General features: G+C 47.5%; 1 long non-coding RNA gene across 2 annotated transcripts in view; it reads left to right on the forward strand.

Annotated features, from left to right (window-relative positions):
* Positions 1–2,064: 2,064 nt before the first annotated feature.
* The window catches only part of LOC147021535 (uncharacterized), a 59,503-nt gene continuing 41,929 nt past the window's right edge, over positions 2,065–19,638 (forward strand). The window contains exons 1-2 of one of the 2 annotated variants that reach the window (XR_015060831.1): positions 2,065–4,742; positions 7,136–7,237. This is a non-coding gene — a long non-coding RNA (uncharacterized LOC147021535). Of the gene's footprint in view, positions 4,743–5,312; positions 5,490–7,135; positions 7,238–19,638 lie in introns of those variants that run through there. The other variant, XR_015060830.1, reaches the window with a different exon arrangement.

Consider the following 19,638-nt stretch of genomic DNA (forward strand, 5'->3'; position numbering starts at 1 on the left):
TCTCTCTCTCTCTCTCTCTCTCTCTCTCTCTCTCTCTCTCTCCCCCCCCCCTGCTGCCCCTTTTGTTCTGTTGCGTCCTGATCCGGTCAGTGTTCTCACTCTTCCACGAGCCTTGACTCTATATACTTCCAAAAAAACTCCAAGGGAAGGCATATATATTGATGAATCACTTAACGTGTGAAACACCAGCATGAGAGTTTGTAGCTGGGTCAGGGTTCAAACCCAGGCAAAACAGCTTAGAGGTGACTGCATGAACCTCTTGGCCATCCTGTCACCCCCAATGGATTATGTAGTTTCAAAACAAGACCCTTTGGATACGTTGTCCTTTTTTCAACATCAGCAATTCAGAACTTCATAAAGTTGGCAAACCCATTATCTTGGGATGATGTTCCACTGAAAAAATTCAGATGGGACAATGTATATTTTTCTGATCATTGACAAATGAAAGGCCAAAGGAGAGAAAGAGTGGGGCTGGTTGAAAGATTTAAATATGCGTGGAAGGATACTTTGGGATGTGATGTGGATAGATGAGTAGATGAGGAAAGGGTGAATAAATTGTGGGGACGTTAGATTGAGAGAGAAAAGGATGCAGACACAATAGGATAAGGAAGAAAGTCTTGCACGGACAAATTCAGGGAACATTTCTTGGCATATGGTACTCTATATTTTTGCAACCTTTTGAAAACAAAAGTAGTCACCACTTTGGTAGGATGTTAAATTTTGATAAAACCTCCTTTACATATGTAAGGTTTGTTAACTGAAAGACAGGAGGTCGAGGTTCAACATGCTCAGTTTAATGTGGTAGGATGGAGCAAGTAAGCTAATGAAGGAGGGTAGAAGAGATTAAGGGTAGGAATTATCGATAACATGAGATGGTGGTGATTGTGACAATCTGGAGGAAGTAATGGGATTTCTGTAACATCATTGGCTGGTGGTGCAGCTGTGAAACTGATACAATGCCCTCTGCTGGTTCAGGCAGGAATTTGGAATTTGGCCATAGTACCGGTGATAGCTCACCCACTCTTAAGGCCCTGTCACACCTTGATGTTTTAGCCAGCGTATGGCAAGGTCTCAAAATATATGTAAAACGCTGGCATACGCTGAACTATTGATGTTTTTTTTTTAAAGTTGTGAGCGTATAATAATGTGTTGGACGTATGCATAACGTATTAGTAACGTACACAGAACGTTTTAATCACATATAGATAACTTATACCAACGAATGCTGAGCGTGTTGTCGGCGTTCACAACCTATGCCCAACGATAGTCTAAGTTATGCATAGCGCGGCAGCATATCGCCGACGATCACGTGGTGTAGGCTATTCATAAGCTGTGGCTCGACGATTCAAATCATAACCGCACTAGACATGAAGCCGCTGTCACACCTTGACGTTTTAGCCAGCGTATGCCGACGTATGAAAAATTTGCCGAACCAAGCTGGCACACGTCGAATACGTTCTGGGTAAGTTTTGTATACGTTAATAGCACGCCGGCATACGTTGTAGTACGCTGGCATACGTCGTCATACGCCGAGTACGTCGAGAAATTTTCAGCATGTTGAAAATTTCTCGACGTACTCGACGTATGACACACATTCCGCATACGCTGGCATAAGTTGTAGGCACGCTACGCGATCGTTGACACACGTCGACATACGTTACTTGTACGTTACTCATAAGTCAAAACATGTCAATGTCATGGTTAGCGTCAGTGTTCCAGACTCCCTGGTTTTTTTTAATTTATTTATTTTTCTCTTCGGTATGACGGTGATGTTGACACTTCGATTTCTAGTGCGGTTATGATTTAAATCGTTGAGCAGCAGCCTATTAATTTATTATATTATAACCGCACTAGAAATCGAAGTGTTAACATCACCGTCATACCGAAGAAAAAAATAAAAATAAAAAAACCAGGGAGTCTGGAACACTGACGCTAACCATTACATTGACGTGTTTCAACTTATGAGTAACGTACAAGTAACGTGTGTCGACGTGCGTCAACAATCGCGTAACGTGCCTACAACATGTTACTCATCGGTTAGAAATAAGTTTCGGGTACGCTAAACATTACCTCGACTTGCTTCGACTTACGAGTAACTTACAAGTAACGTGTGTCAACGATCGCGTAACGTGCCTACAACTTATGGCCAGCATTATGCGGAACGTGTGAGCCATACGCTGGCATACGTCGGAAAATTTCAAGCATGGAAAATTTGTCTAAAACCTCGGCGTACTACGACGTATGCCAGCGTGCTCTTAACGTATACAAACTTACCCATAACGTATTCGACGTGTGCCAGCGTTTTAGCCAAATTTTGCATACGTCAGGCATACGCTGGCTAAATCGTCAAGGTGTGACAGGGCCTTTACTAGAGGAAGTTAACAAGGCATGTATTGGAATCTCAAGGCATGTAACCATTTGAGGTTGAGAAGAGATTGATGGTTCAGAAGAAAAAGGGACAGATAGAGGTGGAGATACAAGACTGAATGAATGAGTGGTAGTACGAGACCGTCAAGCCATGAATCAAGTGATACGTGAAACAATTAGGTCTTCAATCATTGCTTTTTGTCGTTCTTGATCAAGTCAAATAGTGGGCAGAAATTTAACCTCCACCTCTCCAGAGGTGCAAATTGGGAAGATGAAGCTCTGACCAGAAGTAAACAATGATACTACGTACGCCACAGACTATGAGGTATGCTGTGATAAGCTGTAAGTTGCCAAACAAAACTCAATTAGCCTTACCCACTAAGCATCTACCTTTAAAAGACTATAAGAATGTCCATGTCTGTTTAACTCCTCCAACAGTAAGACCAGGGAGCACAAGAGGTTCATTAGAGAAAAATATAAATGGATTATTAAGGCATTCCTTATGGCATAACCATGAGGGGATGCAAACTGCCTGGATTGAACAGCATTGTGCAGATGTTGGACCAGATTTAAATTACCCTCACCAGAGGGTATTGTGTATCCAGAGGGTATCCGTTAGTCTGTCCACCCATAATGTGCTCGCTCGGCCACAAACGCCACCTGGTGGTTGCCAGTATTGCATCTTATCTTTCTTTCAACTGAGTCCATCTGTAAAGTATGTACAATATTAGAATGTGAGTTTGTGTACTTGAGTGCATCTATATCGTACGTACTATTACAACATGTACACATCAAGAAAGTATCGAAACTGAGTACAGTTCATCTGTAAAATACATACCATTGTCACGTGAATCTACACAATAAAACCGAATAGGTTGGTTTGTCTGATGTATGCACATAAACCTCACGTGATCATTGCATTGTGTACTCTACACACCACGCAAACACTATCACCACCATCACCACACAAACAAACCACCCAAGACAAGTCCCGGTGATGGAGGGTCTGCAATCTCTGATTGCTCTTTCCAGTTAGCTGATTATTATTATTAGCCCCCGTTGGACTTAGTCTGAAATGGGAGCTTATGGATTTGGTCTCGATTTTTGTGTCCGTGCGTGCGTGCGTCCGCATCTATATCTTGGACATGTGTGGACCGATTTTATTTGTACTGGGCACAAAGACAACACATGATGGTATGTATGTGTACATCGTTTTGTTTGTCGATGCGATCAAAGGTGGCGACTGTCAGCCATTCTAGTTGAAAAAAACTTGATGTCGAACATGTCCCCAAACATTTATTGGACGTGCATGGTCAGATTTTGTTGAAACTTGACAAATGTCACAAATGTTCTTGTATGTCACATGACCACTCGTCAGTTTTGCATACACATAAATCTTGTAAATATGGGCAAGCCCTTTAACTCCGTACAGCAAAATTACTAAAACCAAAGGGGCTGTGAGGTTTTATGTCCTTCATCCCTTGTTTTCTATCCCATGTGTAGACATTCCTATTCCTATTTTAATTTTTTCAAACAATTTCTCCACAATACTTTGAGTATTTTCCTGCACTTGCCATTTATCTTCTCTGCCCTCCCTGTCTGTGCTGAACATTTGCTGGCTTGTACTTTCGCTCTTTCTGATTTGTGATGTTAGCAATCCAGGAAGCCATATCAATGCATGCCAGTCACCACTAACTATTGTGATTCAGTTTCATGTTATTTGACTTTTTCTCTTTTCCCGTAAGTTACTGACATTCAAAATTTCCTCATGGCTGTGATTAAAAACCTTCATGAAATAATTATCCTTAAGATGTCACCGATGATATTGCTTTAAGATGGTTTGACATGCTGTTTCATGCTAAATGATTAATCAAGTGTCACTCCTCGTACAGGCGTGAAAATTGTACCAAAGACCATTACACGTGACATAATCATGATACGAAGCCATGGACTTAAGCAGCTGAGTAATTAATTTACCTGAGTTAAGAAGGAACCACGGCTGCGAGATATTGGCTGCAATAGGGCAATTGTAAACAGGAGACAGGATACAAATGAGTTGCAGGTTTATTTGCATACAGGAGGGGTACATTTTGAACACTGATGAAAATAGGTGTGAAAACAGTTTTAATCAAAGTAGACAAGGTGAATTCAAAAGCAATAAGTCATCGAATGGCTTCCTCGGTTTCTCCCCGCTTTCTCCACCCTTTGTCGGAGCAGGAGTCTCAGTCCCCCTCCCAGGAAGCCGATGCAAAGCCTTTTTTTTGATTGTGTGTGCAGGACAGCCTCGGCGGGACGCGACGGGCAGTGCTACACTATGGGCTGAGGGCGGGGCGTACTGGTCCCAGACTGACGTTACTCATTAAGGATGTAATTTGGTAAGCTTATCACGCTTTACTCTTTCTCTACACTGGCGGCCATTGATGGAGGGGGCTGGATAGAGAGGGGATTGAGAGAGAGGGGGAGAGTGAGAGTGTGTGTGTGTGTGTGTGTGTGTGTGTGTGTGTGTGTGTGTGTGTGTGTGTGTGTTTGTTTTATGTAATTATACATAAGCTTATTGAGTGCTGGATTCAATGTGCATCTGGATCATCAGCTGGGAACCATCCGTCATGGATATTTCGACCTTTCAATCTCAGCACCCCTCCAAACATGCGTCCACAACCTTAATTGTATCTGAAGTCACCCAATCAAGCACATACGTCCTGTGTGTGTGTGTGTGTGTGTGTGTGTGTGTGTGTGTGTGTGTGTATGTATGTATGTATGTATGTATGTATATATATATATATATATATATATATATATATATATATATATATATATGTATGTATATATATATATATATATATTTCCCAAGGTATTGCGTAAATGCACATGTCACAATTTGCATGCTTGGGGATATATATATATATATATATATATATATATATATATATCCCCAAGCATGCATTAGCATGCACATTGTGACATGTGTGCTTTTACGCAATACCTTGGGAAATATGAGACAGACGCGTGCGTGATCACACTCCTGGTACAGTTCCTTGTCTGTGCTCGAGATGCCATTTGTATGGATTTCCACTCATTAAATCCTTTCTTTTATCTGTACCATGCAGTTGGGACCTGTTTATGTAAGTGTACTGCTCAGAAAATTCTGGCGTAAAAACCAAATTGTATATTATGTATGTCATATATTACTCGTATACAAGACAAAGCTTAAACATCTATTTACAAATCGTGTGGCTTGATTAGGGGTAAAGTAGTGTGATGATGCATGGAATAATATCGAAAGCAGAATAGTTGGTGATGTATGTGCATTTGCAATTACCTTTATTGTATTTTACATGTCTATAATGCTTAATTGGTGCACAATTTTTAAGAAGATATAGTTGCGGCACTGATATCTCGACAAAGCCCCCTCCAAATAATATGCTGTCCACATTTGTATATATAAGGGATTCAATGGGATATTATTCTGGGATTTGTATGGAGATGCAAAACATTGTGATGGATTTTATATAAAAACAAACAAACAAGTAAAACCAACTAACTAATAAATGGATTAATATGCTCGATGAGATGTAATTTATATGGAGTTTCATTGTCAAGCCTTGAACAATGGCCCCAATACAGCTGGCGGAGTGCAAGTGAGCACGTTGTGATGTCTACTGTAAACAATAAACCTTGAACTTGGCTGATACTTGGATGTGAATAAGATTGACTTCTGTAATTCATCCCTTGAATGCGTTTCATTCAAAATGTATGACTGATCTTGGCCACTGTAATGCATTTTTGCTTTGTGGTGCTGAGATAAAACTGGACATCCCAGAGAGTAGTAGTATTTGGGATTGAGATATCTGTTGGATGAGGATTGAATGAGAGGAATGATTATGATATGGGTGTGAGGACGTAGAGGGAGGTGGGGGAGTGATGAGGGGTTATGATGCCTTCAAATTGTAACTCGCTAAAGTTGTCAATCCTAACTCTTATGATTTTTTTTGATTTCCCACGAGAGGACAAAGGCACGGAGTTGTTCCTGTCAGTGATTCCTCCATCTAGTTTAATCAGCCCAATAGCTTGCACTTCACGAGTCATTTAGCTTGGCCATGCAAAGTGAAAATTCATTTATACAGTTATACAGATGTGTATTTTTGGCGATGCAATGAAGCAAGACTTTCGCCGACTCGTCGAATATGATTTGCTTTTGCCATTGGGATTTGGGTGAAAAGCCCTCAAAGATTTCTACCTTTCCGGGGTGCACATGTAGGAATGGAATTGTAATTATCCAGTGCGATCAAAGCAAAAAGCATGGTTAAACAATTGGTTCATTTTGTCTGTCAGTCCACAAACGTCAGTTTGTGGTCGAGGAACTACTTAATTTAAATTAAATGTTATATTTTGAGCATGATTAGGAAAAAAAGCTGTAGTTTAACAGTACTTTGGCTCTGAATTTGTCATGATCGCGCAAGCACAGAGACGAGTAAGATACTTAGTCTGTCTGCCTGTTTGGCAATCAAAGAAAATTGAAAATCATTCCAAACAAGAAACTTACGGTTTTTAAGGACGTCTTTAAAGACACAAACAACAGGAATGAAAAACTAATGTAATGTGTTCAATAAAGTGGTGTAAAAGATGCTGCAGCAACAATGGTAAACTTCCGAAATTTCTTTTTCTTCAACCTTTAAAATCTTTATTTTATTTCTATTTAATTATTTACTTGAACACTGTGGAACACAAATCGCCTTTTGAGCACGTTCAAACCCCTTTCGTTTTTCAGAACTTGGACAAAATATTACGGCATTTTCCGTCAACACAATCAATCAAATTTGCCGCTCGCAGACACCGCCCATGTCCTTGGTTCTCAGGACTGCACGATAAGGTATTCTATGAACTCTCTCGTCCCTTTCTGCATGACATCATTTGCATTCATTGATGTTTTGTTGATTTTGCATTGAATATTGTGACGTCCACGGGACTTGAACAGTCCCGCCAACGTAGAATGAGCCGAAACGATGGAGGCGGTTTATTTATTTATAACCCAAACATGGCGGTTCTAATCGCTCTACCGCAAACGGGACGAGGAAGGTGGCACGAGTCACTTTTCACTGAGTTGATGATGTTTATTTGTTTTTCTAATTATTACCAGAAATAACAAGACTCGGCAAGAAGAGGGATCCGGGGCGATTCGACGGGATGGTGTGGGATCGGGCGTGGGGAAAAACACAGACAATTCCAATGAATATACAGTTCTCAATCCCTCTAAGGCGCCAAGCACACACACGCACACACGCACACACGCACACGCACACACACACACACACACACACACACACACACACACAAAACGTAGCTATTTCTGGTGGTCAGGCTGGACCGTGGTGTGGACGCAACTGTCCCTGGATCGGCGTCGGACGAGCTGGCCTTGCTCTCGTCAGGGGGGCAGGAGAAACCGTGGTGCTGTCGACCTCCTGGTCTTGGCCCAAGTCTGCTCACAGCCGCCAGGGAACCAGTTCTGGCGCCAAGTTGCGAGCAGGAGAGGGAGGCAGGTCCGCCCGCCGTTCGACCCCGTACTCCGAGTCAGCAGAACCCCAGAGCCAACCAAGGTGAGGCACGAGGCTCAGCAAGGCTCCAAGACACGATCAAGAACACGATCGAATCAGCACAACAACAAGGATGCTCCCCGCGCAACAGCCTCCCCACCAAAAAAACACGATCTTTTTGGTTGTAATCTTCTTCCTCTTCCTTTTCGACCCCGAACAGAACCTTTTTATCCTTGGTCCTCGTCACTTCAATCGAGCCGTTTATTGGCCCACCGCCGTCGCCTTCTGCCAATCGTGATCACGGGGCGGAGCCATCCGCTGCACTGTCCTGTGACGTCACGGCCAGTCTCCAGAGAATACCAAAAAGGGGTTTACGCAGACACACTTACCCTATCCCGTGTCCCTATCTAATTACGTGACATTTATCATTTCCCCCTTGAAGAAATGAACATTTACTAGACAACTTATCACCACTGAATTGCTACTTATTACATCGAGATCCTGGTAAACTCGAACAGCATGGCATACCTAATTAAACATCTTAATTACCTTTTGAATGCATACCCCCCCCCTCAAACATAACAATATTATGGAGGTTCTGTGAAGTAACAACACATTACATCATGGAATATGCATGTTCTGGAGTCGATGACAAATTAAATTAAGCATAGGCCTACATGATAAGATCAAAAATACTGTGGCAGTAAAGACACGTGCTGAGTTATTTAATTTGTAATCATTGTCACTGTCAAGAGTAGTTTGTGCAAACATGTCTACCTCCTCTAACCCTCAAAAAGCGTTCCAAAGTGTCCGAGAGTGGTTCAAGTGGGTTTAAATTGGGGCTCTGAGCAGGACAATGAAGGCTCTGGATGTGCTTCCTTTGAACCAATTCCGAACAGACACAACAGTGTTGGTTATGCTTGCAGGCGAAAGGACCCTCACCGTAGTATTACATCCAAACCATTAGTCCAGCATTGTCCGAAGTGTCACAATTATTAAGACACCTTCATTAAGCACACGCAGTATTGTATTGTTTATACAGTGTGAGTAATAATAATTCCTTTTTAATATTAAATTTTTTAAACATTGATCTCAGACATCGGTGTTCTTTTGCAACAATTACAAGAACCTTATTAGACAATTTGCAAACACATATTGTTTGTTGGATTTCAACTTGGGTTCCTCACACCATGAGCCAAGGTTTCAGTTGGGAACACAGTCAGTCAGGCGATTCAGAGAGTAGTTAATGCTTGGAATGGCCTCCGTGGAAAGGTAGTGGTAGCAGAAACTGTAGATAAGCTTCAATTGGAATTGGATCGGCACCTCGAAGCATTGGAGACAGCGGGGTGTAGGGATATTGGCAGGACTTGTAGGGAGATTGAATATGGTTTGGTGATTGTATACATGTGGTCATTGTGGTGTCTGTGAGAGGGTCTCGCCAAAACATAGTATGCGATTGGTGTTTGTACATTCCTCACCAAAAACCACATTCGCCCCCTCCTCCCCTCCCACCCCCCCTTAAATTTTTTTTACAAAAAACATTTAAAATTTATTTTTTAAGAACCCGTTGATGTTCCTGAACCTGCCACTTTTTTCATCCCCAATCCTCCTACCATTCCCGCAATTAAATTTCGTCGTGAGCTTGATGGATTTATTTAATCTGGTGTTTGTGCAGCGCAGGCATGATGGACTGAATCCTACATCAAATTCCCTTCTTGTTGTTAAACCCCAATTCTATTCATTTCAAATTCGAGTGTGCTGGCCCAATACTTTTTGGAAATGAAGGATCCCACATAGTATCGCAAATTGCTGGAATAAAAGTTGGGTAAAATAAAGGAAAAGGATGTGAATACATGCACATTCTATTGATGTGCAACAGCAGCTGCTTGCTTCGATCTCAAATTATGATGATCAACAGAGCATCTGACTGCTGTGAGCTTGAAGCTTATTGTCAACCACCTTGGTTTTCATTTAGTAAAATATTACAAATTATTTGGGGCTTTAAACGCTTATAAATACTTTTAATATCATTGTGGAGACACAAGAGAATGGCCCAAATGTCAGGAGCCGGATAGGATTTGGGCGTTTGGACTACAATAATTAATTTTTCATTTTGTATGCTAAATAAAACAAATTACCCCTTCTTTGAGCTGACAGGGTGGCTTTGAGGTACACATACTCACCTATAAGCTGTCTGGCCTGGGTTTTAATCCTGACACAGCTATAAACTGTCATCCTGGTGTTTTACAGGCAGAATGATTCATCAATGTGTGTGCCGTCCCTCGTTAAACTGGGCATCCCGTGTGCTGGCATTAGTTGGTGGACTTTAAAGACCCCTGGGTGTCCTTTGCGAAGAGTCATCGAGATATCCCCGGCACCATGAACAAATTACCAATTCCTGCACTAGCCGGATCGTGACCAGCCAGTTCGTGAAAGACCAGGGCCAAAAACTCCCCCTGGCCAACCCCACAATAACGTGGGAAAAATTATGGCCGTTAAAGGAGAAGAAGAAGAAGAAGAATTACCTCTTCTTTCTTTCCAGCTGAAGTGATGGCAGCAAAATTAACAAAAATAAAAGAGTGGAGATTGTTTTTATGAGTGGATGGCCAGCCTCTTCAAACCAATCAATTTCTGCCAAATTTGGTGAAATACACATGGGGAGGGGGGGGGGGGTGAGAGAGAGAGAGAGAAGAGAGAGAGAAGAGAGAGAGAGAAGAGAGAGAGAGAGAGAGAAGAGAGAGCTCTCTGATTACTCAGGGAGCTGTTGGAAAAATTATTAACTGATTCAAAGAAACATGAGGTGTTCAAGACCGTCCACGTGCATCATCATGATGTCCAAACAGCATGTGTGCATAGACTAGAAAGGTACACATTAATGGCAAGCAATTCAAACATTTACTGTAATTTACTCCATCAGTGGTAATCTCACATACATAGTCATCACTTAATAACGAGAACGGCACACTCAGTAGAGCACATACCTCTGCCAAGCTGAACAGTTTACGTTTTTTTATCCCATTGATAGGCCAGATCCAGATCCATAACTGGATCTTCACCAAAATCTAATCGGCTTGTTCTTGTCACCTATCCAACTCATCCACCAAGTTTTGTCATAATCCATCCACAACTTTTTGAAATATCGTGCTATATATATATATATATATATATATATATATATATATATATATATATATATATATATATATATATATATATATATTAGCCGCATTTCTCAATGTTAAAGAATCGCTCAAATAAATTTTAAAATTCTCGGATCCAGATCTTCACCAAAATCGAATCAGTTTGTCCTTGGCAAATACTCAACCTGTCCACTAAGTTTCGTCCGAATCCGTCTATAACTTTTCGAGATATGCTGCTCACAGACAAATAAACAGGGGTGAAAACATAAACTCCATCTACTTTCGGTGACGGAGGTTATCAATTATCTTTACTTTCATAAAACATTTTTGTCGTTCTTAAAAATATTTTTTTACTTAATATAATACCAGCTGGGGTACCCAGCATTGCCCGGTGCTGTCCTAATCCTGTTGGCATTTTGAAGTAATCTTTTGTGGGGGCCTAAAACACTTCTCTATACCTACTAAGGAATGTGGTCGGGTATCATTTAATATTACCTTTCACGTAGCTAAAAAAAAGGCTTGGTATAGGCACGACAGAGCGATTAACCCCTCCCCCTCGCCCCTCCCCTAAAACACTTCCCGGCACTCACTGATGAACCTCTGAAAGTTTGACAAAGATCCATTCAACCATCTCTGAGAAAAATGGTGACACACACACAGACAAATGGCTCTCTTATAATATATTGTTACGGATTCGCGCCCGCCGGCGTGCTGACGGCCACGTAACTCAAATCGCGGCACGTCACCCACCGGACGGACAATCCAGTCGTGACCCTCTCAGACTAACGCCGGGAACCAGTCACGGGTGGACCTTTCGGTCTCACCGCGATCGAGCCAATCAGCCCCCGCGTGGGATAGGGTTGCTCGCCAAATTCGACCTACCTAAGTACCCACACGGAGGGTAGACCGGGCGGTCGCACCTCGCCGCAGGTCGACTTCGGACACGGGCCGCTTAAGCGACCCGTTCCGTACTATCGGGATAACCGAGCGGTGTTATTCGTCGACCTCGACGGTTCGATTAATTATCGGGCGTATTCAGCCCACTACCAACCCTTTACGTGAAGCAAGATGAGGATTCAATGAAAGAAATGACGAAGCGAAGCGGGAAACAGTTCAACACAAAGCACATTTATTCGCGATGAACGGAAAGCGCACATATACAATTCCACCAAAAGCACATAGAAAAGAAGAGAAACACAATGCAATTTTTACACAAAAAGCAAATGCGACAATGCAGATCTAATACCGATTACGCGAGCACACGGCAACACTTATACAATTTTACTTCACAGACGGCGCCGACAACACATACCCAAAACCAAGGAAAAGAACACCCTCAAAGATGAGGCGGGCCTGAGGCCGAGACCGGGTCGGGCCTACCCGTCTGGTGATGAGACGCGGAGCGGCGATGGTGCCTCAACTCCGCGGGCCTCGCGGGCAGTGTCTGGTAGGGGGTGGGAAAGGGGCCCCCTTGGTCGCACTATCTCAGCGCGGGGGGAAACAGGAGGGGGTTGCTGATGCTCGGGGTATAGAGGATTTCCACTCTGCCTCGAGTCCCGCGACGAGCGTCTCCACCTCGGCCAGGTCGCGCCGTCGGCCTCCCTGGTGTGCAGCTCCCTGCACGACGCGAGCACCCCCTCGTCTGCCCTCGCCGCCTCTCCACAGCTCCGTCCCCTTTTGCTCCGACTCCAACGCACACGACGACGACCAACTCCTTCTTGCTTCTTCTTCTTCCCAACTCCACCGCCCGCGAAGTCTTAACTCCTTATTCCCTTGACTGACGAACACGGTCGCTTATATAAGCCCCGTGGCTTCGCTCTCTCATCTTTGACCCCCTGCCTTCGACCTTTCACCTCGCTCCCCATTGGCCCGAGAAAAAGTGGGCGTGAATGCTTTTTGATCCATAAATTTGCATATAGCGACCGCCCTCCAACGCCCTGGAGGCGGGGCCAAATTGCCCCTCGCTCACCGATTGGACGGAACAAAAGTGGGCGTGTGTCGTTTTTGATCCGTTTTTGAAGTGGAAAATCCGTGGTTTTGTACACGCTGTTCGGCGCGCGCCCTGCACGAGTCCAACACCGGTACCCACAAGCGGCGCAAGAACGGTGGCGATGCGACGGTTGCGAGGTGTGACGTGAAGCGGCGCCGCGGTGGGTGGTTGATGTTGTGGTTGTAACAATGGCGGTTGGTCCAAATTAAAGATAGTAAAAGAAAAACGGCTATCCTGAAGAGTCGCAGCACGCATAAATGACATGTATTCCCACTAGACAACGGGTTTGGGCCTAACTACACATGTACTTACCGAGATATCTCACCTAAGGGACCTGAATGGTGGTTTGCGAATTTGGTAACCACAACACTACCCCCTCCCCTTTTTACCGACTCGTCCCGAGTCGTCAAATTTTCGTGTGCCATCATGTGTAGTTTTCCCCTAGTACATTTTACCTACGGACCCCTGAGTGTGACATTCATGGTATTCGTGTCCCCAAAATAAATAACCTGAGGGCTGCGTAACTACCTAAACAAACTCACTCACACGGACGCCTTAAATAAAATTGCCGGCGCTAGGACAGACATGCCGGGGGCGCACTCATATTTACAGTACATCTTAACCTTAACTTACAAATTTTACACTAAACCATGGCCCAGGATCATTGAACTCTGCAAAAGAAAAGCAGTTAGCAGGGAGCCAGGCTGCTCGCATGCAGTCTCTGGCTCAAAACAATGCAGGTGACAGGGAACGTGGCTGGCTGCTCACACGCAGTCCAAGGCCTTCCCTTTTGAACTGAACGCAGTGAACCACAACGGTGCATGGGCTGCACAAACGTAGTCTCCGTGCCAGCTCAAGTGGCACACGCAATGAACACAACGAATGGATGGATGAATGGTTTGAATTGAACTCAGTGAACCACAACGGTGCATGGGCTGCACAAATGCAGTCTCCGTGCCAGCTCAAGTGGCACACGCAATGAACACAACGAATGGATGGATGACTGGATGGACGCAAACACGGTGCACGGGCCGCCACTGCAGGCCCGTGTTGTAGCTGCCAACGGGGCAGTTCTCGCAGCTTGCAAACTGTTGCCTTGCGGATCCTGGCGCACATGGAAATGAACAGGGGGGGGGGGGGGCAAAGCAAAATTGAACGGGGCTGGTGAACGTGGGCAGTGGGCATGGCATGGCAAAGGCAGCAGGCAAACACAGCCCGCCGAAGAAGAAAGCCGCTGCAGGCAAACACAGCCGGCAGATGAACTGGCCGGCACAGGCCTTGAAGAAAAACAGCCAGCCGGCAGATGAAGTGGGCCGGCACAGGCCTTGCAGCAAAAACAGCCAGCCGGCTGAAGTTGGCCGGCCTCCGCCTTGAAGCAAAACACGGCCAGCCGATGAAGTGGCCAGCCTTTGCCGTTCAGTGGAGGTTGGTGGAGGGAGTGCGGTGGTGCTGGCCACTCGGAAGGCGGGCTCGGACCTACCTACCTGTCTCCCTCCCAACCTATCGCCTTTGCCTGTCACTGTACATACCCACTCCCTTAATTTGTCCAAACCCCAATTTCGCCCCAACTTATTTTTTTTTTTTTTTTTTTTTTTACTTCCCCACTATAAATCGTCCCCTAACCCCCTTTATCGTCTTTGTTCGGCTAACCTATCCTGTCACCTAGCCTACTCCCAACCCCTACGTTCCCTTCCCGGAGGGGAACAAGGGAGAGCTAACGTCCTGTGTCGAGGCCCAACGAAGCCTCAGAATGGCCTCCCCAGAGTTCGGCGATCTATAACCCAAGTGGGTCCAGCGGCCCACAACGAGAGCGAGGGGATGGATGGTGCGGAGGGGTACATCTCCTAATCTACCCTATCCATTTAACAGTTAAACTACCCCGGGGCTTTCAACAAGCGCCTCTCGCTTAAACTATTGGTTCTAACAACCCAGATTCCCGTCGCCCATGTTGGTGTCCTCACAATTTCGGGCCTCGCCCCCCCAATTTTCACTCCGTGCCCTCACACGGTCTCCTGGCTGGGACACGTGGCTCCCTTTGGCAGGCACGACCCTCTGCCGAATCTCCGACGATGGCACCCCCGGGCACTACACTGCCTCCGAGCCTACCAGCTCCCTAACACCGGGGAGTGCCCCCCATGGCACCTCCCCTGAAACGCACACGTGGCAGGCTGGCCTCCCAGGCCCCTTTCCGAGGGTCACCCGTGCCCACAACACTGCCCACGCGGCTAACGGCGCCCCGGGCCCCCGCACCAAGCAGGCGCACCCGTGCCCACTACGCTATCCCGGCCCCCCATGGGCCCTTGGCCTACCGCGGCCGACTAGCCTGGTGCCCGGGGTACCCACTCGGCGATACTCACCTTTCGCAGCCACGCTCCCAAGCCCGTCAACAGGGCTCCTGCACCCCTCCAAACGGGTTTCGAGCCTACACTCCCACCAACAACAAAACGACCTCCATTTTTCAATTTGACTAACCCAGCTAACTCACTTTACTCTGACCCCGGGGGTCCCTTGGGCGGGAGTCACTCCTCCCCCCAATCACTCATCGCACCATGCATTCCCCATTCGCTCCACTCACACAGACCCGCTGGCCTCACTCACTCACCAAGCACATGCTTCCACTTCACTCACCAACTCTTCAACACACACACCACTGAACTCTGCCATCCTTCCAACTACCTCCCCTAACTAACTTGTGCTCCCACGTCATCCCTTACACTATAGCACGTTCCTTTTAACACTACGTAGCTAAGCTACGTCCCCTCTACACATTCACAAGTCTGTCCATGTTCTCAAATGTCCCATTAATCAATTTCCCAACCTAAATCTCGCTACAATCCCTCTAACTCATCCATTCCACGGACTCCATGAGGATTTACCCCTGCCCCATGAAGTCGGTCTAGCTAAGCTAACCCTTCCCCCTAACTAGTTTCCATCCTGTGCCCCGGGTAAGGGGGTCTTCCACCCCTTGCCCAGGAATCCTGTGCACCCGAAAGTGAGGCTTGCTTTTTTTTTTTTTTTTTTTTTTTTTCCATGCGCATCACCAGCGCGGCAACTCGCGCACTTTGCACCTGCCCGTGACGTCATGCAGCTGCACGTGTTCCTCGTCCCTCCTTGGACGGTACCATCCGGCAGAGATACCCCTCCTGCCGGATTCCAACCCCACGTGCAGCCATGGCGTCACCGTGCGCGTAAAAAAAACACAAGCCCCACGTCTCGAGGGGTTCCCCACGCGAACACATGTGCTTTGCCCGTTGGAGCTTAACACACACGATCGCGTGGAGAACCCGTCCGGTCCAAATCCATTTACCTGCCTAAACTTTGTCCGTCCGCGGGATCGGCAAATCCACCGCGTGCGTTTCCGGACCGGGACTTCACTCTCGCAAGCGAGCACGTGGCGGTCTCGTGCGTTGCACAGCACGAACCGCGTGCTCACTGCTGGGTGAACCCGGCACGGTCCCCGAAACAACTACAGCCGCTACTCGGCTTTCTTTCCTTACATGTCTCCGTCGTCGTCTCCATTCAACCCACGCACACCTGCGTGTTACGACGCTCACACTTCATTCCGTTACATTCACCCCGGGAGACGCGGCTGCGTGATCCCGCATGCCAACCGACATCTCCCTCACATACCGCTCTCTCACACACACGGTCTCCCTTGCACTCGGCCGTTCACTCACGCATGCCATTACCTCCCTCGCACACGTGGCTCCACGCACTCGTGGCCTTTCACTCACTCGTGGTGCCTCACTCACACAGGCCGTTTCATCCACACACACGGCCTCTTCCACACACGGTGCCTCATCCACACACGGCGTGCTGGGAAGCACGTACTCTGGCACAATCGCCACCTCACCACTCACACACGGGGTCACTTCCACACACGGGGACGCACTCACACCTTGCACCACACACACAGGGACAACCACACTGGGGATTCGTGTCCCCACAAGGGTCTCCGGGGCCTCTATACCCCCCAAGCTCTCCGTGCACCTGTCCACAGCACCCGTCCCCTCAACCTCGCAAAGCACGACCGAACTCACCTGGTCGTGACTCGCCTCAAGGGGGCAGACTCCCTCCCCTCGTTCCTGGAGGAGGCCATCCAGGTGCTCGCACTGGGTCTCTACACGCTCCGCGAGCTCAACCCCATTGTCCTCCACTACCTCCGTGTGTGTGTGTGCGTCACTTACCCCGTCTTCATCGTGTTGTCTCTCCTCTATTTTTTCTATCTCCCGTGTCTCTATACATTTATAAGTTTCTGTCGTCGTCACCTCGTGTCTCGTCTCACACGTTTTGGTCTCCCCATTTAATTTTTCCCTTTTGGTCACCGTCGATTCCTCTGTCACGACCATCGCCCAACACGCCCCCTGAATTATTTTTTCACCCGCCTCCACCGCGGGCCTGTCAGCCGTTGCACCCCCTTCCAGCTCGTTCGCTTCTACACGTGGAGTCGCCATTTTGATGTCCCTAGTCACGGCCTTCATGCCCGCCTGCAGGCTTCGGCCCATGTTCTGCGTCTCACCCCGCAGCTTTTTAGTTTCTTCCTTCATATTTGTTTCCATCTTTTGTGTATACGCATCCATCTTTTCGTTCATGCCTTTCATATCCGCATTTATTTGTTGTGTATTCGCATCCATCCTCGTTTTTACTTCGTCCATTTGCTTGTTCATGTTCGCATTCATCTTCGCTGCCATTGCCGCCAGCATGGCGCATAGCTGGGCCATGTCGGGTGCGCTTGAGTGAGCCGTTTCGGCAGGGGTTGGGGAAGGGTTTTGGTGGAGAGGGGGGGGGAGGTGTCATACACCGCGGCCGCTGCCGCACCCATTTCGGGCTCTGGGTTCAGTTGGGCGAGTTCATGTTCCTGCACGGGAATTCCATCCTGGGCCATGGATCCTACACATTCTACATCCATTTCTAATACCCCCGGCTCCCGCTCGCCTTGAGACGCCATCTTGCTTCTCTTTAAGGGTTAATTTCGCTCGCTCGTAATTTGGAGGGAATCGGGGGTCGCTTCTCTCACCCCTGGACCGATTCCCGTGAATTTAGCCGGAGACAGGAGAGCCCGTTTTCCTGTTCTCCGATACCAGTGCCGCGAGGAGGGCGATGGATTTGTATCGCACGACCTGACACCAGTGTTACGCCCGCCGGCGTGCTGACGGCCACGTAACTCGAATCGCGGCACGTCGCCCACCGGACGGACAATCCAGTCGTGACCCTCTCGGACTAACGCCGGGAACCAGTCACGGGTGGACCTTTCGGTCTCACCGCGATCGAGCCAATCAGCCCCCGCGTGGGATAGGGTTGCTCGCCAAATTCGACCTACCTAAGTACCCACACGGAGGGTAGACCGGGCGGTCGCACCTCGCCGCAGGTCGACTTCGGACACGGGCCGCTTAAGCGACCCGTTCCGTACTATCGGGATAACCGAGCGGTGTTATTCGTCGACCTCGACGGTTCGATTAATTATCGGGCGTATTCAGCCCACTACCAACCCTTTACGTGAAGCAAGATGAGGATTCAATGAAAGAAATGACGAAGCGAAGCGGGAAACAGTTCAACACAAAGCACATTTATTCGCGATGAACGGAAAGCGCACATATACAATTCCACCAAAAGCACATAGAAAAGAAGAGAAACACAATGCAATTTTTACACAAAAAGCAAATGCGACAATGCAGATCTAATACCGATTACGCGAGCACACGGCAACACTTGTACAATTTTACTTCACAGACGGCGCCGACAACACATACCCAAAACCAAGGAAAAGAACACCCTCAAAGATGAGGCGGGCCTGAGGCCGAGACCGGGTCGGGCCTACCCGTCTGGTGATGAGACGCGGAGCGGCGATGGTGCCTCAACTCCGCGGGCCTCGTGGGCAGTGTCTGGTAGGGGGTGGGAAAGGGGCCCCCTTGGTCGCACTATCTCAGCGCGGGGGGAAACAGGAGGGGGTTGCTGATGCTCGGGGTATAGAGGATTTCCACTCTGCCTCGAGTCCCGCGACGAGCGTCTCCACCTCGGCCAGGTCGCGCCGTCGGCCTCCCTGGTGTGCAGCTCCCTGCACGACGCGAGCACCCCCTCGTCTGCCCTCGCCGCCTCTTCACAGCTCCGTCCCCTTTTGCTCCGACTCCAACGCACACGACGACGACCAACTCCTTCTTGCTTCTTCTTCTTCCCAACTCCACCGCCCGCGAAGTCTTAACTCCTTATTCCCTTGACTGACGAACACGGTCGCTTATATAAGCCCCGTGGCTTCGCTCTCTCATCTTTGACCCCCTGCCTTCGACCTTTCACCTCGCTCCCCATTGGCCTGAGAAAAAGTGGGCGTGAATGCTTTTTGATCCATAAATTTGCATATAGCGACCGCCCTCCAACGCCCTGGAGGCGGGGCCAAATCGCCCCTCGCTCACCGATTGGACGGAACAAAAGTGGGCGTGTGTCGTTTTTGATCCGTTTTTGAAGTGGAAAATCCGTGGTTTTGTACACGCTGTTCGGCGCGCGCCCTGCACGAGTCCAACACCGGTACCCACAAGCGGCGCAAGAACGGTGGCGATGCGACGGTTGCGAGGTGTGACGTGAAGCGGCGCCGCGGTGGGTGGTTGATGTTGTGGTT

This window comes from Eptatretus burgeri, chromosome 8, assembly GCF_056783735.1.
Source record: "Eptatretus burgeri isolate ZD-2024b chromosome 8, Ebu_testis_v1, whole genome shotgun sequence".
Lineage (NCBI taxonomy): Eukaryota > Metazoa > Chordata > Myxini > Myxiniformes > Myxinidae > Eptatretus > Eptatretus burgeri.